The following is a 27,166-nucleotide window of genomic DNA, read 5'->3' as shown; positions in this document are numbered from 1 at the left end:
AAAAAATAAGGTTAACATAAAAAGTTAAAAAAAAAGGACCGCTTGGACTCGTTCAGACATTGATTCCTACGCACCACGTCTTTGAGGTGTCAGCAGCTGATCAGGGCCGAAGCTCTGAGGCTCCCCTTGGTCTATATACCTGACGGTGTGGTCAGATAATATGGATGATTCAAGTACTGTGTGAATTGTCTTTCTATCTCAAATACCCCAAATAGCTGTCAGCACCATGCAGACCTTCTGTGCTGGGTTCAACAGGCCCTGGTGATGTCATTTCTGCAAAGCAGGTATCACTTGTCCCCATATTTCTCTTTGTCTATCCCTTCATCTTTTTTTTATAGAAAAAAATATGATGAAAAGCTACAAGTATTTTCTTCCTTCTGCCAAACTGCAATTTGAAAGAGCAGCAGGCAAAAAGTAATTGTGTGGATGTGCCTGTACTTTACCTTTTAAGTCAGGTCAGCCAGCAGCTCAGTATAACTCAGGGGTGATTCAGGTGAGGATGTGAAACTGATGTGCTTATTGTAAATGTGTTTGATCTGGAAAACAAACAAACTAAAAATAGCAACAGCTGAGGTATCAGTATTGCTTTTCTCTGGAGCCCTGCATGATTGAGGGGCTGGGCTGTTTAGCTTTATCATAAAATACCTTCCTTGAAGTACATGGAGGAAATACTGTGCCAGCTACAGCATGGCTGTGTTCATTGTTGTTGGAGCAAGTTAACTGGAACATTCTATACCACCTTCCTCAACTCAGCATGAAAACACCTGCCAAGAATGAGGTGGCAGTGAATTATGGAGGTAGAGCTATTTCACTCTCTTACTATCATCTTCAGTAATCAGTTACGGATCCCCAAAGCAAGCACTTGTGTACATTATATTTGATCTCCTTTGTCATTTATAACTCTCATTTTTCTTTCTAAGCCCTTCATTTTTTAGCTTTTTATCCTTTCCCTCCTCATTTTTTCTCAGTCCTCCCCATCATGTCCAAGTAGTAGGTAGTTACTAGTTGAGGGCGTAGCAACACTCACTTTCCTTAGTTAACAATGCTGTTATTTCCCTTTGAGGAACTGCCCCTCCTCCATCGGTGCCAGGGCTGGGGAGATGGAGTATGTTTTTGCCTCACACTAGAGATGTGGAGAAGACCCCTGAGGGCTGCCTATTCTGGAGCTCCTGTGTAGCACCCAGTGTAACCAAGAGCCAGCCGAGGACGTGATCTCTCAGGACCTTGAATCCTGAGTGAGGGTTGGATAGACACTCATCTCTTATTCATTTATTACAGGGCTTGTACCAGGGAAAACTATGGAAATGTCCTTCAACAAGATCTTCTGGAGCGTCCTGTTCTTGTGTGTGATCTTTATCCTTCCTTTTGACCTCAGAAGCTCCTCCATATCCTGCCATTAAATCTCCTTTTTGTTAAGTTAGTTTGAGACTATTTCTGTTGCTTGCAACAAAGGAATTCTAGTTAATACGATGCTTGACTGTATCTTCTCTTCCTCTATTATCATTATTTTTCTGACCACTTCCAGATTATGTCTTGTCTCCTTCTGTCAACTTATTCTCCTTTCATTGAATGCTTGGAGTTCGTAGAATTTGTAAGTTTTTTTCCCCATGAGATAATACTTCCTTTGATCTCATTGAGATGAGCTTGTTCATTTTTAATCTCCTTTGTGGGTGTAGTTTTCCTACATAGAACTTTCACTGCCTTTGTTACAACTTTTCTTGCATCATCTACCACCAGTCCGGTGAGGTTCCCATCTGGGCTTTTCTGTTTTGTGCCAGCTTGTTGGGATGCCATGCTTTTTAAAGGGGAAAGTCATCATAATCATTTTCTCTTAATTAGTTGATTACAGTAGCCTCCTAGCTGGTCTTCACATGTTCTTTCCTGCCCCTACAACCTATTGCTCCCATGGCGGACAGAGGAGCTCCTGGGATGTCAGTCAGATCATTTCACTCATTTGCTCACATCCCCAGTGGACTTTGATGTCACTCATGGAAAGCCCTCCGCCCTCACCCTGGCCCACCAGGCCCTTTGTGTCCCTGCTGCAGCTCACTGCCTGATTGCATCTGCAAGTGCCCCCCAGTTCTCCTCCCTGACCCTGCTCCAGCCACGCTGGCCTCCCAACTGCTTCTAGGACACCCCACATGTTCCAGCCACAAGTTGCCTTTGAAATTGCTCTGCCCTCTGTTATTTGCATGGCTTGCTCCACCCCTTCAGGTTTCTTCTCAAATGACATATGAGAGGGGACTTCCTGATCATCCCATTGAAAATAGCCCCCGGTCCCTCTTCTTGTGCTCTCTGTCCCTTTCCTGCCTTACGTCTCCTCATGGCGCAGCATCTTCGGGATGTCGTATTTGCTTGTCCGGGTGGCTCCCCGCTGGACCACAAGCTCCGTGAGAGCCGATGCACGGCCTGCGCCCCTTACTCTGTGTCTCCGGCTCTAAGCGTGACTCCAAAGCAGGAACTCAGGGAAAGTTTGCTGAATGAACAGATGCCTGACTACTCGGTGGAAGTAGCACTTTAAAATTGGGACTAGTTGTTTCTTTTTCAGAGGAGTCACCTGGCTAAGGGAATGTCACCCTCTTTCCATGGTGCTTTTTGCTGAGCCACTGAGAGATGCATTTGGGGAAATTATTTCTGTTAATAAGATTTTCATAAAGTGCAACTCAAAAGATACTTCTCAAGGACACACACTCTAGTTCCAGCTTAGAACTCCTTGGGAGGGAAGTAGAAATTAAGTGAACTTCATTCTTTCTATAATTTCAAAGAATTGCCTGCAGAGTAATCAGGGACAACTGGTCACCAGCAATTAGTCTCCATTTAGACTTGACTCGGCTACCAAAGGCAAGTGGAATACAGAGGAGAGCCATTTCCTTCCTCAAAGTCAAGATTTGCCTTATTAGGAATTATTTTATACTTCTCAACAGACTCATGTGCAGAAGTTAGATTGAGAAAATTGCTTTTAGCCCATTCATTAAAGAATCATTGGATTTAAAAAACCCTTTCTAAAAGCCTAGAGGACTATAGCCCAAAACTCCCGCATGCTTCCAGAAATTCAGGTCCCTCTTAGGTCTCTTAATTAAATGACCCTAATAAAATTGCCTCAGAAAGAGCAGCAATGAATTTTTATCTCTCTGTATATTTTTGGGTAGTCTGAAAATACCCATTTTCTCTTGAAGCTCTGTTCACCTGCCCCTTTCCTTCAGATAAATCCTTTCAAGTTCCTCTGCCTTGCACAGAAGTACTGATACAGGAGGCCTTTTTTTCTAGCATCTCTCTAACGTGTCCCACAGTGATCCTGATTTAAGCAGACGGGGGCCTTACACTCTGCTAAGTGAAGGAGACATACAGCTAATGATGTGGCTTGTGTTTGTCCAGAAAGCTGGGCTGAGACTGACAATCTCCCTTTCATCAGACCATCAGTAACCCTCTTAGAGGCAGACATCTCTTCTCTTCTTGGCCACACGCTGCCCTAATCTAGGCTTCAGGGGATAGGGAATAAAAGGTAATTATAATATTTCATTTACTTCCGCCCTAAAGGGATTAACATGGAAGTCCAATGCAATTACATGGTGACAGCAATGAAGACTGAAGCCAGTGGACCTGCTGCCCATCTCTGCTACACAAAGCAGGTCATCCAGTTACTGCTGGACAGCAGTTTCCAGAAAATCCTGTAATTAGGTCATGAGACGGAGGCAGATAGGATGAACTGAAGAGGCAGATGTGTGGCCCAAAGTAATTTGGTTTCTACTAAAATGTGCTGCAATCCACATCCTCCCTATTTATTAAAGCCCTATAATATAGCACGTTACGCTATTATGGAAGGTAATGGGGAGTCAGGCACTTAACTATAATGAAATTAGATTCCCCTTTTCCTGCACCAGAGGCACAGTGACATTTCTTGTAAAAGCTGTGAAAGTGGTTTCTCAAAAATAGACTTGACAAAAAAACACTGGAATTCACTTTGCCATAAAGAATAAAAAAGCTGAAAGCTGATGAGGTGGACTCGTTCCTGTCCCTCTGCATTTCCTGCTCTTATTCGAAGCCGCCACAAAGCCAGACCGGCAGGGACAGAGGCACCGCCCTCAGTGAGCCCTCACGTCCCCTCGGCCCCCGGCGGGGTGAGGTGGTTTTCCTGATTCTAGGTCCTGTCCTGCACTGAGGGTCCTGACTTCGGGGTTTTCTCGAATCTGCGTTCTCTTTTCTTAACTGCTCTTAAAGCACAAACACGGAAGGCAAAAAAAAAAAAAAAAAAAAGTGAGAGGTTTGGAAAATAAGCACTACGTAGTGTGGTATTTTAAATATTTGAAAATGTGCGCGTTTTCATGTTAGGTGACATGAAAGCTCAGTCCCCTCGTTTCAGCCCATTCTTATTTCCCATTTTGTCGAACTGATCTATCCGGCGCTTTCAAGCTTTTTCTGATTTCAGGTGTGATCGGTTTAATCACTCATCGCAAAAGTGACGTCAGGAACCATGGGGTGGTCAGAAGGAGGGCGCTATACAGTCACGTATCTAAGAGTCGGCGGGAAGGACCGAACACGCTGATGAGGAATTGAGAATAAGTGAGGATAAAAAGGCAGCAGATAAAGCGGTTTTCCCTAAGAAAGCCAAGTAGGTGCTGTTTGAGAAACTGCAGCCCTCGGGGGGAGCCGTCGGCTACCCTTGGCAAGGGGGGCTCGGCGCTGGGCCCTGGGGCGGCGGGTCGGGGGGAGGTCTTTCTGCACGTGTCTCCCCAGAGATGGAGATTGGAGACAAACTGAAGCACCAAACCTGCCCCGCAGACAGCGGGAGGGTTTGATTTGCTGCGAATCAAGAGCCAGGCCTCTCTGAGGAGGCAGAGGGGCACTCCCGCCGTCACAAAGCAGCATCGTCACTCAGTCGCAGGTGCACCTGTGCCAGTGGCCTTGGGAAAGCAGAGCCACCCAAAGAGGAAACCGCGCGTGCACAGGACATCCAGGGGTGGCGGTAGGAGTTGCAGTAATGTGACTAGTGATACAATGCATTGTTTTAAGAAGTAAGTACCTCGGGACTGAAAACCCTCGAGAGAAATTTGATTTATATTCAGAGACCCTTAGGAAATGGCCTATGATTAGAGAGCAGACATTTGAAATTGGGAGTTCCAGTGAATTTCATGACCTTGATTCCAGTTAGGACGAGGGCCGGGGCACCGTTTCTTAAGCTGCAGCCATTTTGGTGTTTTTCTCACGACTTTTATTCTCCTCTGTGTTATTTGAACTATTCATTATTTACATACTGTTTTCTTTGAATTTTTAACTTTAATGGAGCATCATCTTAAGCAAAACTCTCCTTGAAATTACTATTGTTTTTTTCTAATACAAATTAAAATAAATACAAAATATTAAAAGTAACAACTGAGTGTCTCTACCACTTGGGGGATTTTAAGCACCCCCAGTGGTACATGAACCACATTTTAGGAGAACCATTTGTCAAATCAGTCTCTGTGTGTCTGTTTTCTTTCTTTCTTTTTTTTCTTCCTCAAAATTCTCAGAATCTCAGCTGGCTTCCCACTTGTGTAATTATGCTCTTTTCAGATCGGCTCTTTCGTTATTTTGTTTGTTTTTCCTTGAAAGAAAACCACGGTTTCTTTAAATTCCATCTCTAGAGGAGAGTGCAGTGTGGTCCCAATCTCCTGCAGCACGGGAGCAGGCTAGACTTGCTGGGGCATCTTTCCCAGCTTAACAACAAATTTCTTTTACCACCTACTAGTGCAAGGTGTGTCCTGGCATTTCGAAAGATGTAAAAGACAAACCTGAAAGGAGAAGTTCAAGGCGCTTACAATCTCACTGTGGTGACCGGAAGGCCAACATAACCAACGGTAACTCAGTCCCGTGGAAGATGGAAATGAAATCACAATGAGGAGAGAGAAGTTAACTCCTGCCAGGAAGGCCTGGGAAGTTTCTTAGGACAAGAAGAACTTTAGTTTGGCCCTACACACTGGGAGGGTTGTGTAAGTGGCTACAGAACGGGGAAGGAGCTTCTAGCTGAAAGGGGCGCCTTGGGAGAGGGGAGCATTCAGGCCGTTTGCTCTGACGACAAGCATCATTCTCTGCTGCACGGCGAGTCACCACGCGCTTAGGAGAACGCGTGAGGCTCCCCAGCCTTCCCCTCTCACCACACAGCTGACTCAAAGTTTTCATCATGGTGAACCTTTTGGGCCATAGTCATTTAATTAAGAAGTTTTTTTTGACTTCATAGTATTTATGATTATATTCTTGTGGGAGATACAAAGATGCAAGAGGTATTTTCTGTATGTAAAGAGCTTAAAATTCATTCAGAGATACTCCTAGGAATCTTAACAGTCCAAGGGCCATGTGAGTCTGTAGACGGGTTTTTACAGCGCATTAGAGCAGGACACAGGCCGCGGTGGGTGGGAGGGCAGCGCGGGGCCGGGGAGGTTTGCTCTTGGCTTGAAGGAAGGTGGGACCAGGAAATGCGGTGAGGGAGCAGCAGAGCATTCTGGGAAGGAATGCATGTGGTGTATGTGTGCAGGGGAGTTTGACTTAAATATCAGGTATGTGCAGGGAATACATTTGGAAAGGAAAATCTGGGCCAGATTATGCATGTTCTTGAACTCCTGGCTAGCAATTTTGGCAACTCCATTGTAAGAAGTCACTGGTGGTCACTGAGGAAAGAATAACGCAAGAACATGGCCATGTAGAGCTGGAGGGGATACCTGCAGCCGCTGCATCAGCCCCTCATCTTATGAAGAGGTTAAATTATTTTGCCGACGCTATAGAGGACACTGGCAGAATCTGCTTTAGAATGCAGGTTTCGATAAAACAAGAACATAAAAATTATATTACGAATATAAATCTGGTTGATATTCTCTCTCATAAAGCTCTCTCACAACACAAATATGTTATCTAAGTGGCAGAATGCAGTAAGCTATTAGCCCAGTTTAATTTATTTCATTAGCTAGTTAGTCACCTTGTAAGTTTCTACCACTGGGCAATTAAGTGAGAAAGTGGGTAAAGTCTCTCAGAAAATAAGATGCTCTTTGGGGGGGATCACGACCCTAATCAGATGTCTCATGATTTGGAGGAATCAGTAGGGAGCCCTGGACACTCAGAAATAATTAGGAAATTCAAAACAGGAGGTGCAGCAGAACCACAAAGACAATTTTGTCATATGTGTGGTGTGACAAGATGGCTGTGGGGTCAACCAGACTGGATTCTAATCTCTGCTTTATCATTTACCTTAGCAATTGACACATTAGCCGACTTCTTTCAACCGTTACTGAGGTTTTCTGTCAGTAAACTGGGAATACTCGTGCCTTCCACAGGATCACCTAGTGTGGCAGACAGAGGCTAAGCTGGCTCCTGTGATCCCTGCTCTGACGTCCGTGCCCTCGAGTGTGGCTGAATCGGTGTCTCAGTCAGCTTGGGCTGCTTTAACAAAATACCACAGCCTGGGTGGCTTACGCAGCAGGCATCAGTCTCTCACAGTTCTGGAGGCTGGAAGTCCAAGATCAAGGCAGGTTCAGCTCCTGGGAGGGACCCTCATCCTGGCTTGCAGACAGCTGTGTCCTCCAATGGCAGGGAGATAGGAGCTTGGTCTCTGTCTTCATCCTCTTATAAGGCCACCAATCTCATCATGGGGGCCCTACCCTCATGGCCTCATCCAAGTCTAATTACCTCTCCAAGGCTCCACCTCCGAATACCATCACCCTGGGGGTCAGGGCTTCCACATGTACATTTTAGGGGGATGCAAGCTCTCAGTCCATAACAACTAATGACTTGTTTCTGAGGGATGCAGTAAGGTGTGGGATGTACCTGATCCAAGTATGTGATCATGTGATCATGTCCTGTAAGACAGCTTCTCTCTCTCTGGTACTGAGGAAGCATACGCTGTTTTGGGGAGCTCAACGTGGTGAGGAAACATGGGTGGCCTCCAGCCACAGCCAGCAAAAACTGAAGCCCCCAGTCCTACAGTAGCAAGGAACCGAATTATTCCCAAACCCAAGGGAGCTTGCAAGTGGCTACTTTCCCAGATGAGCCTCAGATGAGATTGCAACCTTTTGGGACCCCATGCAGGGCACTCACCAAAGCCATCCTGGATCCCTAACCTGCAGACACTGTAAGATAATAAGTGTGGCTGTTTTAATTTGCCAAGGTTGTGTGCATCTCATTCCAAAGCAATAGATAACTAGTGCACCTAGTATAGTGCTGAACCCAAAATGATTGCCAAGTGTCAGCTTTCCCTCCTTCCTCTGTTACATTTATTTCTTAATGTGGTTTTTGCCTAGACCATTCTTTAAAGCGTGGTCTATCACAGCACACCCGAGGGATGCACCCAACTGGGCCTGTTTTCTTTGCTAGTCCTTTTCTCTTTGTCAGTGACATGGTATTGATTCAACCATATAAGCAGATGGCAACACCAAAGTGCTCATGAAAAACCAACTCGACCTACAAAAATCTACATTAGTCCCACATATATAAATGTATGTATTCTTTCTTTCTCCAGAAACCATTTTTGCTTTTATTTGCTATCTCTATGGTCACTGCTTTCTCACTGCTGAATCTCCCTTGCCCCAGTGAACATGCAATCTACATGAACACCGCAGTGCAGAGGCCATTTGTCAGCCATGGTCTGTGTTCTCTCTGCGAGGTGAAGAGCTACTGCTGGGGGTGGAGCTCAGCCAGGGACTGGAAGCCCTGGCACAGCCCCTGCCCCTCCATGTTTAGTGGGGCCATGCAACTGCATTCAAGCAATGGGATGTGGGTGGAATGACTGGCCTTTGCCTGCTGATTTTTCCATGTGATCTATTATGTCCTATTTCCCACTAATACCAGAAGCGGGTGCTCGGAGGCAGTAAGGGATGATGGGGATGGAAAGAGTCTAAGCCTGGGTCTCTGAATCATTTGAATATGCCTACAACCAGTCTGCCCTTCAAATACTTGATCAGAATTAGAATGAAAAATAAAATTTCAGTTGTGCTGAGGTCCTGAGTTCCAGGGCTTATTTACCATAGAAGTTACTAGGGTTTCTACCTTAGGGCTTCCACAGCAAATTATGAGGGACTAAGGGCCTTGAACCACAAATGTTTTCTTCTCATGGTTCTGGAGGCTGTAAAGTCCAAGCTTAAGGCAAATCTGGTGTCTGGTGAGCACGTCCTCTCTGGTTTATAGGTGTTTGTCTTCACACTGTGTCTTCACATGGCAGAGAGCAGAAAGAGCAAGTTCTTACACCTCTTTTTATGAAGGCACTAATCCCATTCCTGGGGCCCCACCCTCATGTCCTCATCACCTCCGAAAGGGCCCATCTGCTAATGCCATCACCTTGGGGTTAGGATGTCAGCATTTGGATTTCAGAAGGCCATGCCTAGGGCCCTCCAATGTGGAAAAACTTGCCCCACCCACCAGGTTTGGACCAGACTGGTCCCTGCACATGAACCCTCTCAGGCTGACGTGATCTAGCTTCCTTCCCCGTCGGCCATCTACATCCCCTTTGCTCCCTTTCTCCCCATCCACTGTTGTCCCGTTCTGTCCAGGCAGAACACCCAGGATCATGCCGCCAGAACACTGTCTGGCCTTAAATATCAGAGCAGCTTAGAACTTGCGCTGCTGTGAAGCAGAATGGAGTGCGCTTTGCCCCTCTGGCCACCACACTCGACAGTCAGGTCCCCACTTCTGACTGACCCTGCGACTATGTCATTGCTCAGCTTCCTCTCTTTTTCTCTGCATTCCCAACCACGCTGCTGCTGCGGGGCCACTGTCCCTGGGGCTGTGCTTGTCAGCTCAGGCTGCTTTATGACAAATATGTGACCTGGCCTTAAAGGACCTTAGTTAGTTAACTGAGACACACATCTTGTTTTGTAATTGTGCTACTTCGTTGTATATGTGTCAAGGTTTTAAGAGAAGTTACCACTACTCTACTGATTCTGGACCCCTGTGAGCAGACCTACAGTTCTTCTCCATTGACTGAATGTGCTAGATGAGGTCTTTATGTTGACTTGTGTCCAACTCAGAGTGTCTAAGCCTCTAATTCAATCATATTTCCCTGTGGCCAACTGCAATTTTCTCTTCTCGAAGACAATGTTGACAGACCAGTAATCTCAAATACTCCTTGTCCCACCCAAGACTCCAAGGATGACCCAGGGGGAGGTGACATGAGGGAAGGGGAGCAGTGTGAGCCTCTGATACTCAAGTCCTGTGGGCAACTCCTGCCTTCACTTAATTCTGTTCACCTTGTCAGCCTTAAGATGCTGCTCTTTTTCATCAGCAAAAATATCCAAACACAAACATGACATATCAAGGAAGATGAATCTAGAGCTTCCCTTCTGAAGGATGTGGTCACATGGTACAAAGAGGAAAGCCCTTAGGAGGCAGCACCTTTCCAGCGAGGACTTAAATGACATTGATGCCAAGCCCTTCAAGCTTCTGAATGAGCCGAGTCAGTGCATGGCTCCCATTCCCCTTACCCTATTTCAGCCCGTACCTGCATGTTGCATCTAATTTATTTTCTTTTTTAAGTTTTCAATGATGCCTTGTCAATAATATAAATTATACATAAATATAAAATATAAAAATACAAATGGCTTTACAAAATCTCTGCCATCCATCTCTAGATTTTGTATGCAGACTGAAAACAAAAAACATATTGTTTTTTAAACAATAAATAAATAATAATTAATTAATTTTTTTATACATAAAACCATAGAACCATAGAAAATATCTTTTATCGTGGTGAACAGGTATCATATATTATAAATATACCTGCTTTGTTCAATATATGTGTTTACTTAAAATGAGTCACGAGTCCTATTCTTAATTATAAGACGAATGGAAACCATCCATTGGTCTGTCCACCAATCTGTTCTTCCACTGACACAGTCAGGTGTTTGAACTAGGAACTGTCAGTTTACATGATCAATAAGATCAAGTCTTATATTTACGGAACTAATGCTCAGAGTCTATTTACTCTTTTTCCTCCATTTTGAATGAGAAACTTTTACTTTGTTTCATCATTTCATACATCGAAGGCAGACCTTCGGCGGTGACCCTACGAGCTCCTTTTCTGTTCTGTAGGGTCACTACAAATGTGGGCTCTCTCGGACCCTCAATCTTCATCAAGTTTTTTTAAAATAGTGTTTCTTCTTGAAAGAGAGGACTACATGGAAAGGGCTGTGCTGTCATCCTGCAGGTCAGTAGTAAGATGTCCCTGGTGCCATTTCACTTTCTCATGATTCCTGTTAGCAGCTCCAGGAGAGATGGCACCCGGCTGCGTGCGTCGGCAGTGATTTCCCTCGGCGGTGGCCACCGGAGCAGACCTGGTGACCTTCCTGATGGTGGTGATTCTCACCGGCAGCGACTGTCCACAGCACGTGCTGGAGGGAAGGTCCGGGGCTGCTCTGCTCGGGGACAGCAGCTGCTCTCCATCTTCCAGTTGCTTCTGCTGGAGCGGCAAACCACCCGTGGGGTTTTGGGCAAATGTTTCTGTGGGCGGCTTTGGGAAAAATCCTTACTCCCCATTAGTTCCAGTGACTCTTGCCTCTGGGAAAGGACCAGCCAGCGGAGGTTCTCAGAACGGGCAGTGCTGTGTCTTCTGGAGACCCGTTTGAGGAACCTTCAAAGTAACCCAGTGGTGCCAACGCCTCCAGCTGTCCCCTTAGACCCTCTCGGCGCACTCACTCCTGTTACGCTCAGAACGAACTCTGATACTTGCTGAGGAGCACAAGAAGCGCACAACTGTTCTTTTCTTCCCACGAGAGTCTTAACCCAGGTAAATGGGAAAATTTCCATTTCTTTTCACTCATGTATTTAACATTTTTCTTGAGTGTCTATTCTAATAACTATTGGGGCTCCAATAGCAGCTAGAATATAACTGTTGTGGCTATAATAGTGTTCATATATCCACATATTATACTAAAAATGTTAATATCCACACAAATACATATTATAACTTGTAAATGGAATACAGTGAAAGGGTGTCATGAGAGAAGGTGCTGATGGGAACGGGGTGGAGTAAGGCCATCCTGAGGAGGGACGTTCAGGCTCAGATCTGACATCCTGTCTCAGATTGAACACGAGGGGCATCTTTACTGAGGAGCGGGAGCAGTGACAGAGGGCCAGGCTCGCGGGGCCGCGGACACCAGACACGGGCCACCAGCACGGAGATGACTTAAAGCTATTCCGAGGGGAGAAGCCGAATGGCTGCTGGACAGATCAATCTAATCCGAAGAAGTCCAGTCCAAAAACGACATTTGGCCCAATATGTAAACTTGGGTGCCACCTTTTATGCTTACGATCACATATAAATGTGGTGTCACCTTTGTGTTCACTAGACGTTGCCAAGGTGAGCGGCCACTAGACAGAGGGTCTCCCAGACTGAGACTTGAGTAGCTCCCATCCTTAAGGGCGGGTAGGGGAAGGGAGCTGGGAAAGGCAGACCCCGAGTCCTGAACCCCCCAACCGTGCATCTCCAGGGAAGCTGAGCGATTCCCCCACGCTTTGTACATTTGGAAATTGATTTATATAGATATCTTCACATCCCTAAAAAAAGCCAGTGAATATGAAAATATATTTGTATGAGTATCAAGTTAATGTCCATATTCTTCATTAGATTGAAAACTCAGTGAAGGAGAAGTCACCCTCGATAGACTGGAAGCTCAGAGAGTATCAAGTTCCTGATACTTAGGACAGTGCCAGCCTGTTCGGGAACTCAGGAAGTGTCTGCCACATCAGTCCATCCCTCACTACTTCTGGGAGAAACCCAGCAATTTAAACAGTTAAAGTAGGATTTAGTGCCTCAGCAAAGGGAAGTATTTAGAATAGAATAATCATTACAGATATGCTGATACACAGCCATGCACACAAACACACCTACATCAAGCAAATTCATCTTCCTATCACAAAAAATTTGAAAACGCACACCTTTCTCATTTGTTCCTCTAGATTAACTGTATCCACCTGGGCTAGGAGAAACATTAAAATGTGAATTTTCATTTTTACAGAGTTCTCTAATGGAAGAGAATGTATTGTTAGAGTCAGAGAGGGAAAAGAAAGGAAAAACATATATTTGAGGCCACAATAGTTGGTAAGAATTCAAATAAGTGCAATAGATTTATCTCAAATACATTCCTCAAGGGAGATGCAGCATCACGTTCACCCTCAAAATGACAAACCTCTGAAATAAAGCATGGTCCAAGGCTGCCATAGGTCAGCAGCTGTTTTAAAGCTAAAGGCAAGAGAAAATGTGACCCCTTCATTATGGCCCCCCATGCCGACAAGTATACAGATGACTGTGACTTATATTTGTGGAAATTGTTTCAGTGTGTAGTTATCAGAAACCTAAGCCAGGAGCAAAATAAAAGGAGAGAAAGAGAGCAAGAAACAAAGGAAGAAAGAGAGGGAGGAAAGGAAATTCAATATACTGTACAACAAAAACTCACCTCATCCCACTGAGGTGATGGTTATATGAACAATATATAACCTCTAAAAGGTGGTATAGTTGGAACTCTGTCTGGGATTGGATTTACCACAAATATTAAGATTCAAAACTTCCTCTTCACCAACTTTTGAGTCCCCATAGTATGAGGCCCCTATGATTATAGGCAAATACATTATGCAACATCGATCTGCAAATTAGCAACGATGGCAGTAATTTGAACTCCTTTATAAATGAAGGGCTCATTACAGAGGTCCACTCATGCTTCTAGCCTAGTAATTTCACATGATAACTGTCATTAAAAGAACAGACTGAAATCCACTGTATAAGATAGACTCAGTTTTATTTTCCATACATCCAAAAAAAAAATCCATTACTGTTATTGTTGAGTAATACTATTCTGGGGTTAAATTGACATTTGTCCTAATTGTTTTATTGGTTTCATAGTTTGAACATTTCTCCTGGAAATTATTCAAAAAGGCATACGCCTATGTTCTGTGTCTATACACAGAAGACTGATAATAAGCTGATTATGTTCCTAATGCCTGTTTGTAAGTCAGTTATTTAGAACTCAAAATGTATTTTTCCATGGAATAATAACATTATAAGATTCGATGTTGTTGAAATAGCACTATTTTATTTTCTGAAGTTGACGTCCCTTTCAAGTTTTAAAGTTTGTGTTACATAAGCTTCTAGTAGTTGGCCTGACGAAACATTGACTATTTACAATACTTTTTTTCTCTAGGAAAATGATTTCCAAATTCCAACCCAAGATACGAGAACATGTGCTCTTCCTTCCTGGGAAGGATTGGCCCTGGGGGCCGGGGCTCAGCTGGGAGGGACATTGGATGAGTCTGAGCATTTATGACTGATAACCCTCTCAAATGTGCACAGAGGAAAAATACCTCCGGGGAAGTCACTGTCCAGGTGTTCTGTTTGGGGGACTGGGATGTGTTTTCACCCACTGACACTAGGGACTTTCCACTTAGTCTTTTGGGGCCCGCAGCCTCTTGGACAGCTGCCAGTGGTCCCCCACATCCCCACCTTCCTGCTGTGGTGTGATGCCCTCCACTGGGTGACACCTGGATTTAGTCACTGAGTTACTGATAGAATGTGGCAGAGGTAATGGAATGTCCCTTCTGAGATTGGGTGACAAAAAGCCGGTGGCTCCTTTCTTGGGTGGCCTGCCTCTCTGCCTGCTTCTGAGGAGCTGCCATATTGTGAGACAACAAAAGTGAAGAAACAATATTTTCTCCTCCTTTTTTAGGATACTTAGGAGTAAATCTGTAACTGTGTCAAATATTACATTAAAAAAGAAAGCAAAACCCATGTTAACTAAACTGACTGTGATGATCATTTTGCAATATTCACAAATATTGAATAATTATGTGGTCCACTTGAAACTAATATAATGTTACACAAGTACACCCCAATTTTTAAAACAAAATTTTCTTTTAAATAAATTACTTATAAAATTATAAAAGACATACTATTCACTGTGAAATACTAATTACTCACAATCTCACCTTCCAAAGATAATTCTTTTTAACACTTTGGAATATTTCTTTCTGATCTCTTTTTTCTCTTTTTTTTTGATTAAACTAGTTAAGAAGTCATACAATAGATAATTTGAGATGATTTTTAAAGAATTTCTTAAAAATTCTTTCCACTTCCCATGGAAAGCATTTTTCCATATTATTTAAAACTCTTAGGAGACATTTTTAAAAAGATGCATTCTATTCCATCATTTGACTATGTCAGAATTTGTTTATATTTTCCTATTTGTGGACACTTAAATTATTCCAAAATTTTTACTGCCATAAATGTACTTGTTTACAAATCTTTGTGAACATTTTTCATTAGGATATAACTTGTACTGCTGAGCTAAAGAATATGAGCACTTTGAAAATGTTTAGTTAAAATTTTCAAGTTACTTTCAAGAAGGATAGAAACATGACACAAATTTATATTCCTAGGGTTAATGTATGAACTTGTCTGCTTCTCTTGTAGAAGAAATTCACATAAAAACAAACCCTTTGGTAATTTGATGGTGGTCTAGAAAAACCTCATTGTTTGCATAAATCATTCTGTAACAGTTCACAGGTTCCTTTCAGTCCACAGAAGGTCTCTATTAATGAGGTTTTGTTGTAACTACAAATAGTAAGTGGCAATGAAGAGATATTAAGGTAAAAGCCAAATTATTATTCACTAAGTTATTATAGCTTAGTGATTTTTAGGCAGAACTATGTCACTACTAACAATGCTGCTATTCAAAGCCAGCATCAGGGAGGGTTACTGTCCTCATATGTGGAACCCACTTCCCCCCCACGCCCTCCCACCCAAGGTCCAATGTATTTCTAAGTGTGGCTGGGGGGCTGTGTGCATGAGAACACACACAAAATGTTCCTGGAATCCATTTGAGATCTTACTGGATTAATATCTCTGGGGACCAGGAAATCTGATTTTTGTTCTAAAACAATTGATTCTTATGTGCATGTGAATAAGGTAAATTAAAAAAAATTTGATCTTTGCTTTATATTTTACTGTCTATGATGAGGACACGTTTTTGTTTTGCTTTGCTTTTATGCAAACTTTGAACTCTTCCCAGAGGTTAATGAGTCTCTGGTGAATGGAATTGTGAATGGACAATGAAGGGCTGTCTATGAAGCACTGGCATAAATGACCTGCGGTAGCTGGAGAGAGGATGTTGCCTCATTTGGCATCTTCTTAATTTAAATAGCACTTGGTAAATCAACTTCTCATTTAAAAGAATGTTAATTTGAGTACTCTGACAGGCACACTGTCACCATTTTGCCTGACAAAAACACACCTCATTGGAGACATTTTAAGGGAGTTGGTGTAGGATAACCTAGGAAAAATTTAAATTTTACTTGAATCGCTCCCAGAACTTGCTAGGTCACTAAGACCCGATGCAGAGGCTGAAAAGCACATTCGCTTTGGAAGAAGGGTTGAGTCTGTGCCCCAGCTCCGCCCCTGTATAGCCGCAGGTGCCTGAGCAATGGCCGAGTGTCTTGGAGACTCAGTTTTTCCTGTTGAGATGGTGATGTTGGCAGCTTTCCTAAGCCTCACAAGGTTGTGAAGGCGAAGCAAGATCATCCAGGCGAGTATGACCTGAGTCTCAGCTGTTGTAATGCTGAGCTGCTGCTTTTCCGTCTTCCCACTTTGGATACCGTGAGTTTTCCTGGCCCAAACTCTTACCGTGAAGGGCTTGAGGTGCCTAGTATGAGCAAACAGACACTTTACTTTGTAGAATGTAAGCCATCCCTTGCCCTTCCTGTCTTCCATATTCAGGCTACCAACCACTCTTTGTGAATGGCTGCTGCACTGCATCCTGAGGAGTTACTTGAAGGAGACGTATCGTTTCTTCTGTGAGGCAAATTTAGGGGTGATTGCGGGCCAAGGGCCTCGGTGACTTCTGAGAAATTCAATGTGTCTTCAAAGAGCAAATAATGACATCATAGTATTACACGTTAAGAACTGGGATTTCCTATAAATTACTTCAGCCCCTAAGAGTAGAATCAAATATGTCCCGCAGTTCATTCATAGCACTGGGCTCAGCACTGGAAGGCATGATCTTCATTTGGGTCGAAGCTCTTGTACAACCCCAGAGGGGCTCTAAAAGAACACAGGGGAATGGATCTTTTCCAGGTTTATGAAAGAAAATCCCAAATCACGGCTATAGCGGCACTAATGGACAGAAGGTCAGAGGTTGTTCACCACGTTCTGGGAAGTTTGGTGTGTAAGGTGGTGCAAGTAAAAACGACGGATCCTAAGGATTCACCCCAGTTTCAGTTAATGTAGTTCATAGTTCACAGATTAAGCTTAATTTAGATAAATCTGAATAGATTAACTGAGATAATTGGTTTTCGAGACAGAAATACTAGATTCAAGAATGTCTCTATGACTTGTGAACTCTGACTTTGTAAAACATATAATTGCTACGAACGTCTTTTTTAATTGGTAAAATGAGAATGACCAAGCCTGTCCTAACTCACAGAGATGTTCTGACAGCAATTTGAAGCAATAAACTGCCTACATCTGTGCCAGCATGTGGTGGGGGCTCTCGAAGGTAGACATTATTTATCATCTAAAAGTGCTTCTAATATGTAATTCCACTGCAGATATTAATGATGCTATGACACAAGTCATGACACTAGAGAATTAGAGCAATGGTATAAGATATAGGTTAAGCCACCACACTTGGGAGCTGTACTTCCTGGAAGTCACTCAGGAGCTGTGTGACCTTGAGGAAGACACTTGAGTGTCTAGAATTCCCTATGCTGATAGGTTGACAAGGATTAATAACAGCATCCCCTGTAGGGTTACTGTGAGGGTTAAATGAGCTGATACATATAAGACAAGACCGTTGACACTGTTCTGGCCCTGGGGAAACCTTAGATGGGTCTTTGCTACTGTGATTATCATTGCCCGTCTAGTTATGTGGCAGTTTCTCTCACAGCACATACCCGAGGGCCACACGCTGATGCAAGAAAGCTAGGGCCGCGGTTCATTTAAAAATTCATTCAGGAGATGCTGCTGCTTAGGTTCTCCAGGAAGCTGATTCTGGCAGCATGTTTTGTTTTGTTTTTTTTTTGAGAGGGCATCTCTCATATTTATTGATCAAATGGTTGTTAACAACAATAAAATTCTGTATAGGGGACTCAATGCACAATCATTAATCAACCCCAAGCCCAGTCCTCAACAGTCTCCAATCTTCTGAAGCATAACGAACAAGTTCTTACATGGTGAACAAGTTCTTACATAGTGAGTAAGTTCTTACATGGTGAACAGTACAAGGGCAGTCATCACAGAAACTTCTGGTTTTGATCACACATTATGAACTATAAACAATCAGGTCAAATATGAATATTCGTTTGATTTTTATACTTGATTTATATGTGAATCCCACATTTCTCCCATATTATTATTATTATTATTATTATTATTTTAAATAAAATGCTGAAGTGGTAGGTAGATGCAAGATAAAGGTAGAAAACATAGTTTAGTGGCAGCATGTTTTTATAGGAATTAACTCCTAAGGAAGGGAGGTGAAAGATGCAGGACTGAGAGGAAACAGAATGGGGTGCATGCGTGCCTGAAGGACAGCTGACCCCCCAGAGAGCCTGGTGTTGTTCTGCAATATCATGACTTTTTATAAGAAATATGTATTTGCTCTTTGTTCTGCCCTGGCTCATAGTCCCCAAACCCTTAGAACTTCCTAAGTATGGGGAGTGATGAAAGTGCTTTTGTTATGTTAATTAAGTGACCTTTGGAAAGCTCAAGGATGTGGGCTGGTTGCCCCTGGGTTCAACCACAGGATCAGAGGGTAGGAACTTCCAGTCCCACCCCTGACCTCCGGGGAGGCAGGAGAGGCTAGACGGTGAATCGGTTGCCAGTGACCAACAGGGCATGAATGGATCATATCTACTGAAAGTAGCCCAGCAAAAACCGAAAGCACTGGTTCAGGAAAGCCTTGGCTGGTGAGAGCCTGGTGATTGGGGGAGACAGGCACCCTGGAGAGCATAGGGTATCTTGGGACCCTTCCTCATCCCTTGCCCTCTGTGCCTCTTTCATCTGGCTGTACCTGAGTTGCATCCTTTTGCAATAAACTGGAGGCCTAGGAAGTAACCTGTTTCTCTGAGAGTTCTGTGAGCCACTCTGGCTACTTAATCAGCCCTGAGGAATGGGGTTGTGGGAACCTCTAATTTACAGACAGTTGCTCAGAAACACAGGTAACAGACTGGCCTTGGGACTGGCTTCTGAAGTGGAGAGGAGGGGGTAGTCTGTGGGACTGAGCCCTCACCAGGTGGCATCTGACGGAGGCAGTGTTAGAAGTGAGTTGAATTCTTACACAGACTCCCTCCTGGTGGCTGAGAATTGCTTGTTGGAGGTTTGTAAACCTTCCTCCTCCACCCTCCCCACACAGATTGGAAACCGAATCTCAGACACCCATTTATGGGCATAGACAGTCATGCCTTTCATCAGTCATTGAAGGTGGCTGCCCTGGGCAGGGGAAACTCTCCTATAGCAGGTCCTTCCTTGAAGGGGCATCTGGTCAGCATGTATCTATTTATTTGCCAGGCATTGAGACAGTTACATTTGTACTATTTTAAAACACCTGTATTTCTCTGTGGTCTGCAATTTGTGAAGTGGTATTTTTTGCATGTATTGATCTATTCAACAGACTCCGAGCTGCCTGAAGGCAGGTGCTGTGCTGTAATTCATCTTCACTTCCCAAGAACCTACAATTGTATCAGTGCATGGTAGCTGCTCAAAAACATCACTGCATGAATAAATGATTTCACGGATCAACAGTGAAAGATGTAAAGAAGGAGGCAGAGGAAGGACATGCAGATCATAGAGAACAATGACTCAGGACTGCTTCCCTCACAGGAGAAGTAGGCATGCTGCTCAGCACCCAGGGAAGGGGGCACATAAATGCTTGCAAGCTTAGTGCCTGCGAATAAAGGCTTAAAGTGGATTCAGTTGATGGATTTAAAACTAAGCTCAAAGAAGCATTTGAACTCAGTATTTGGAGACTTTCCATATGATGACCACTTGATTAAGAATAAAGCTTTGCTTTAAAATTGTCAATAAAAATGCTGGGATAAAATACATCATTCATCATATTGTCATAGCTACAGAAATGGGCACAATGCAGACAACAACCAGAAATACTTGCTCTGATGCGTTTAGATTTATTTTACAGGCTGTCTGTACAGCTTACTTACAGAGGATATGTTTATGTTTAGTGCTGAGAAGATTATAAAACCTGAGAGTATTTTGAAGTGTTTGCCTTGATTCTGGCACTTGTGTGAGGCCTAGACTTATGAGGGGTAAGACAGCTAGTCTTCAGAAATTTGACTGTCAATATTATGTGAATGGGTTTAAAACCTGCTTGAAAATTGCCAAGGATCCTCACTCAAGGGTCTTTTGCTACATGTCAAAAAATCATCTTTTCTATTTTTTTAAGTGTAATTTTTCTCTGCTGAGAAGTTTGAAATATTCTGATGGCTAGATCATTCTCTCTTTGCCTCAGATTCAACATTTCCAAATAGGTTGTATTTTCAGGACTAGGTAAGCATGCTAAACTTCCATCTGGCACACCAGTCATGCCTGCTGTAGGGCAGGAGGTCTATCAGCTCTGCAGGCTAGGAATACCTTTGATTATGATGAAAATCTACCAGACCACAGCATCTTCAAAAAATATTTAGTAAGATCTCAGGTATTAAACACACATGCACATTTTACTATCTTTATTTCTCTATGTTCCTATGACTATTCAATAGCTCGAAGTTTAATCAAGAAAATTAGAAAATAATTGCATAAGGTCTTTATGTCAGTGGTTATCAGACACTACAGGCATAATGCCTTAGGATTCTATACTGTCCCTAGCGTAACATAAATTTAATATTGTCTGATTAGAGTAACAACATGGGTTAGTCTGATTCTTCACTATTTATTTACATCATCTGTGAAATATATCAGGTGTAATAATTATGTCCATGACTGAACTCCGCCTGGTATGTCTCAGCTCAGACCTGGATTTCTTCCCAGAAGGTATGTATTTGCAGACTTTCCACCCCAGTGCATTCATGCCTTCTTATCAAAGCAAACAATAAACTTTCATTTGCAACATTCTCCTTGTTAAGAACTCTCTGGCCATTTTAACCATCTGCAGTAACCATCTCCAAGTGAAAAAGCCAGTTGGCCTTTTTATAGCATGTGTAACAAGACAAACTCTAAATTAGGCAAGTTTTCCTCTGCTTATTAAAGGATTCTCTAGTTGGATAATCTAATTTGACATTCTTTCCCCCTCCCCCATTGATTTATTCCCTCTAGTGACGGGTTAAGTTGATTACTATAAATTTCTCTAAATAACAAACTTAATGACGACTTTTTATTACAAGTAGATTGGCATAAAGTATTTTTCAAAAGCACAAACAGGCTTCTACTAGAGTCTCTGGAGACTGTAGGAGTTACTTACATACCTCAGAGCAAAGCACTGTGACTTGAGAGGAGCGAGACCTGAGAAAAAGGAGCAGCATCTAAACTGTTGTGTCCGATGTTTGTAAACTGAAGCTACTTCACTTCTTAGGAAATCACACTGTTAAAATTATATTTTATTCTCCATATAAACCAAGGACCTTGGCTGCAAACAAAAGAAACCTCTCCGGCTACCGGGGACAGGGAAGGGGTTTTGTTGGAAGGCTCTCGGGGGGCTCACAGGATTGTCCAGGTGTGGGGGCCCCGCGAGAAACGAGAGCGCAGGGGCTGCCAAACCCCAGCTCCCCGGGGGCACAGTCTGCACGGAGCAGGGGCGCGGTCACAGCCCCGTGGCCTGGACTCTTCCCAGATTCAAAGTTCCTGACGGACTTCGGCTGGATGCTGAGTACAGCACGGGTGGTGGGAGGGGAGGGGCAGGACGCAGGGCTGGCTGCCCGGGGCCCCCACTCCGCTGCCTGGAGATTTCCAAACGCAGCAAGAGTGTTTCACACACTGACACACGCCTGCTGACCGCGTTCCTGTTCTGGAACTTTCCAACCTTTCAATAGTAGATACAGAATAATGAAAACAGACAATGCACTGATATACATTAACCCTGCACCCACCTCTGGTGTCAACACCGGCCCCTGGGATCCATTTAAAACCGCGGTATTCAGAGTGTTGATAAGGAGAATGACTCGAGCGTGAACGTGCTCGATGTTTCTTGTTATTTTGAATAAGTAAACCCCATGGAGATGGTTTTCAATCAGCACATTTCCCTCCTTTATGTTTCTCTGGGTGTCCTTGATCCAGCAATTTTCTGCTTAGAATTACCTTTATCGTAGGGAGTGGGATTAGAACAGAAGAGGAGCTGAATTTCACACTGAGTAGATGTTGTTCCTTTTTATTGGCAGTGTGGGCAAAAACATTGTCCCCGAGTTGAAAATGTGGGTTTTTTCCCCCTCTTCTTTTCCTCTAATCTTTTATAGATTTGCCACCCAACAGATATTTATGAAATGCCGTCTTCTATATACTGAGAAATACCCACTGAGGTTTTCAAAAAATTTTCTTTTCCATCCAGTGACCCTTGCTTTTGCATTGATTCATTTGCTTTTCCTCTTCCATGATTTTTTTCACTCCAATGTTTTCATTAAATTGTATAAATATGACAGCAACTACAGATGATCTAAGTCCCAAGTGACATGGAGAAAGCACCGATCTATGATCTGCTGTGTATATTCAAGGCTCTTCCTTTGCCGTCATGGGGACATGAAGGGGATAAAATCTGATTCTGGACTGTAAGTATTTTGATATTTAAAGGAAATTGAAGGAGTTCTTTATAATAAACTGTTGCCAAAAACAACAGCTGGCGAGATAGGACCACCTGACCCCATAAATTCTGTGTGAGGATGATCAGGACAGACCCCTGGTGAGAATCTTGTGCATTTGCCTTTGCACGTGTGCCCTAGAAAACAGAGCTATTGTAAGACTTTATATTCTTCGTATGGAAATCAAATGTGCCTTGAGGCTTTTTTTCCCCTGCTTTGATAATTGGCAAAAGTCTTTTTCACAAGGGTAACTTTCCCTAAGTAAAACAATCAAGGAGCATGATTTGATAATTGATGCACAGGGAGGTGCTTTAATGAATTATTGAAGCACTGGGCTCAGGTGTGTCACCTGGGGACAGAATATGGGATTAATGCTCAGCAATTAGACTATCAATGCTCCTTACCCAGTTGACCACAATTAAAATAATTTTATTCTTAGTTTGATATTGGGAATTAAAACTCACACCTCACCTACCTGGCAAAAGGGTTTCAAGGCTAATGGCACGAGACACGAGCTTGTTGAAATGCCAGCCTGTGTTCTTCCTCTGAATACAGAATTCCTCAATCATTCATGTCTGATTAAAGTTGTATTTGACAAATTGATAATGACTTTTCAATTACGCAAAAGCATATTTTATTTAAAAAGTACATTTATTCACATTGATTTTTCTCCTCTTCAGGATGTCTGGGCTTCTGTATTTGATTTGATCCGACTGCCATGACTTGGAGGAGCCTTTGCAAGGGTGGCTGACTGTCATTCCCCAGCCCCAGGCTGACCTAAGTGGGCTCTGGAGTCGCAGGGTTATTTCTGGAGAATATGTAGGAAAGTCCCCGAGTCTCCACAAAGATTTCCATGGAGGAATTTAACTGGGGCTGAACAAGGAAAATGAAAACCAGCACCTTATTGATATTCTCTTTCCTGGTTGTGGTCACAAGATTTCTCCACGTGAGGGAAAACATTCATTTTTGACGATTTCTCATCCATCCGTCTTCACAGAAGTGGGCCAGACTGAGATGCTGGGGCAGCCGCCTGGCAGGAACTGGCATAGAGGCCCTCTCCAGAGCTGCGGGCACAAGGAGGGGGATGGGGCTGTTCCTGCCATTGGTCCTGCCAGCGAGGAGTAGCCATCCTACCTGCCAAGACCTCGTCATCAAGCAGGAGCTGACTCTTCATCAGCCCTGCTGAGCTCTGGGGGAGCGAGGGAGCCCAGTCGACCCTTTGGAGCCTGGGGTTCCCTCGGGAATGAGGCAATTTCTGCGGAAATCCTGGAAGCTATTTTTGGAATGGCAATCACATATCCACGGAGACTTGTGTATGCCGGGGTCACGGTCAGCTCCACCTATCTTACTTCTGACTTATCTCCCGACTTTGTCTTATTTCTCTATTTCCAGAGCCACAGTCACAATGTTGCCTCTCATTGTTTACACTGCATTCTCCTCCTGATCAATCTGAGTGCATTCTTCTCCTTTAGACTCCAGCTATTCTGGACTTTGTTACCCCATCATCAGAGGTGTTCTCCGACAGACGCAGATAGGACCACATAGTCCGCCGCTCAGAAACCTCCTGTGGTTTTATTAAAAGAATAAAATCCAAATTTTTCAGATCAGCTTTAAACATGCCATATGTGGACTCCACACTAAATTTTTGGTTTTAACCCTGATGGTAACTCCCCCTGAAGCTGACACTCCGATCAAACCTGGTCATTCACCTTTGCCTGGACCAATCTCCATAGCTCTGTCATGATGTTGCCTACAACTGGGATGGCTTCCTCTTTGTCCTCCACCTTTTCAAAATGTGGTCCTTCAAGGTTCAGACCTCCCCACTGGAGTTTCCATGCCAGGCTATGGGAAGTGGTTTTGTGAGTCACTGGCATTATGGGGGTACCAGAAGAAGAAGAAGAGAGAAAAAGGGATAGAAAGTGTCTTTGAGGAGGTAATTGCTGAAAACTTCCTCAATCTGGGGAAGGAGTTAGTCTCCCAAGCCATGGAGGTGCACAGATCTCCCAACACCAGGGACCCAAGGAAAACAACACCAAGATATATAATAACTAAAATGGCAAAGATCAAGGATAAGGACAGACTATTAGCAGCCAGAGAGAGAAATAAGATCACATACAAAGGAAAACCCATCAGGCACATCAGACTTCTCAGCAGAAACTTTACAGGTCAGAAGGGAGTGGCATGATATATTTAATGCCATGAAGCAGAAGGGCCTGGAACCAAGATTACTATATCTGGAAAGATTATTATTCAAATTTGAAGGAGGGATTAAGCCATTTCCAGATAAGCAAAAGCTGAGAGAATTTACCTCCCACAAACCATCTCTACAGGGTATTTTGGAGGGACTGCTACAGATGGAAGTGTTCCTAAGGCTAAATAGGTGCCACCAGAGGAAATAAAATCGCAGTAAAGAAAGTAGACCAATTAATTACTAAGCAGATGCAAAATCAAATCAACTACCTCCAAAGTCAATTAAGGGTTAGACAAAGAGTACAGAATATGATACCTAATATATAAAGAATGGAGGAGGAAGAAAAAGAAGGAAAAAACCCCATAGATTATGTTTGAAATAGCATATTAGGTGAGTTAAATTAGACTCATAGATAGTAAGGAAATTAACCTTGAACCTTTGGTAACCACGTATCTAAAGCCTGCAATGGCAATAAGTATACATCTATCAATAATCACCCTAAATGTAAATGGTCTGAATGCACCAATCAAAAGACATGAAGTCACTGAATGGATAAAAAACAAGACCCATCTATATGCTGCCTACAAGAGACTCACTTAAAACCCAAAGACATACACAGACTAAAAGTGAAAGGATGGAAAAAGATACTTCATGCAACTAATAGGGAGAAAAAGGCAGGCACTACAGTACTTGTATCAGATAAAATAGACTTGAAAACAGAGAAAGTCACAAGAGACAAAGAAGGACATTAAATAATGATAAAGGGGTCAGTCCAACAAGAGGATACAACCTACATATGTGAAACAAGTACTAACAGAATTAAAGGGGTAAATAGAAAGCAATGAATTCATTTTAGGAGACTTCAACACACCACTCACTCCAAGGGACATATCAAGCAGACAGAAAATAACTAAGGAGACAAAAGACACTGAAAGACACATTAGAACAGTTGGACCTAACAGACATCTACAGAATACTACACCCAAAAGCAGCAGCACATTCTTCTCAAGTGCACATGGAACATTTTCAAGAATAGATTATATACTAGGCTACAAAAGGAGCCTCTGTAAATTAAAAAAGATTGAAATTCTACCAGCTTCTCAAACCACAAAGGTCTGAAACTAGAAATAGATTATGTAAAGAAAATGAAAAAGCCCACAAACACATAGAGGCTTAACAACATGCTTCTAAACAATCAGTGGATCAATGACCAAATAAAAACAGAGATCAAGCAATATATGGAGAAAAATGACAATAATAATTCAACCCTGCAAAATCTTTGGGATGCAGCAAAGGCCTGCAATACAAGCCTACCTCAGGAAAGAACAATCCCATATGAATAGTCTAAACTCACAATTAATGAAACTAGGAAAAGAAGAACAAATGAGGCCAAAGTCAGTAGAAGGAGGGGAATATAAGATTAGAGCATAAATAAATAAAATCAAGAAGACTAAAACAACAGAATGAATCAATGAAAGCAGGAGCTGGTTCTTTGAGAAAATAAACAAAATAGATAAACACCTAGCCAGACTTATCAAGAAAAAAAGAGAGTTTACACACATAAACAGAATCAGAAATGAGAAAGGAAAAATCACTATGGGCACCACAGAAATATAAAGAACTATTAGAGAATACTATGAAAAATTATACCTAACAAACTGGATAAACTAGAATAAATGGACAACTTTCTAGAAAAATACAACCTTCCAAGGCTGACCCAGGAAGAAATTGAAAATCTGAACAGACCAATTACCAGTAACAAAATGAACTGGTAATCAAAAAACTACCTGAGAACAAAATGCCTGGACCAGATGACTTCACCGCTGAATTTTATAAAACATTTAGTGAAGACCTAATACCAATTCTCCTTAAAGTTTTCCAAAAAGCAGAAGAGGAGGGAACACTTCCAAGCTCATTCTATGAGGCCAGCATCACTTTAATACTAAAACCAGGAAAAGACATCACAAAAAAGAAAATTACAGACCAATATCCCTGATTAACATAGATACAAAAATACTCAACAAAATATTAGCAAACCAAATTCAAAAATACATCAAAAAGATCATCCATCATGATCAAGTAGGATTTATTCCAGGGATTCAAGGATGGTTCAATATTCGAAAATTCATCAACATCATCCACCACACCAACAAAAAAAAGGACAAAAACCACATGATCATCTCCATAGATTCTGAAAAAGCATTTGACAAAATTCAACATCCATTCATGATAAAA

The 27,166-nt window shown here is 42.8% G+C and overlaps 1 protein-coding gene and 1 long non-coding RNA gene across 5 annotated transcripts in view; one reads left to right on the top strand and one right to left on the bottom strand.

Moving 5' to 3' along the window:
- Window positions 1–11,795, top strand: part of LOC118914269 (uncharacterized) — a 156,065-nt gene extending 144,270 nt beyond the window's left edge. Inside the window, exon 3 of the long non-coding RNA XR_008997877.1 lies at window positions 11,215–11,795. This is a non-coding gene — a long non-coding RNA (uncharacterized LOC118914269). The remainder of the gene's footprint in view (window positions 1–11,214) is intronic.
- The window catches only part of GALNTL6 (polypeptide N-acetylgalactosaminyltransferase like 6), a 967,667-nt gene that overhangs the window by 100,614 nt on the left and 839,887 nt on the right, over window positions 1–27,166 (bottom strand). The window lies entirely within an intron of this gene.

The sequence above is a fragment of the Manis pentadactyla genome, chromosome 1 (genome assembly GCF_030020395.1).
Source record: "Manis pentadactyla isolate mManPen7 chromosome 1, mManPen7.hap1, whole genome shotgun sequence".
Taxonomy (NCBI): Eukaryota; Metazoa; Chordata; class Mammalia; order Pholidota; family Manidae; genus Manis; species Manis pentadactyla.
This window is presented reverse-complemented; position numbering and strand designations above follow the sequence as displayed.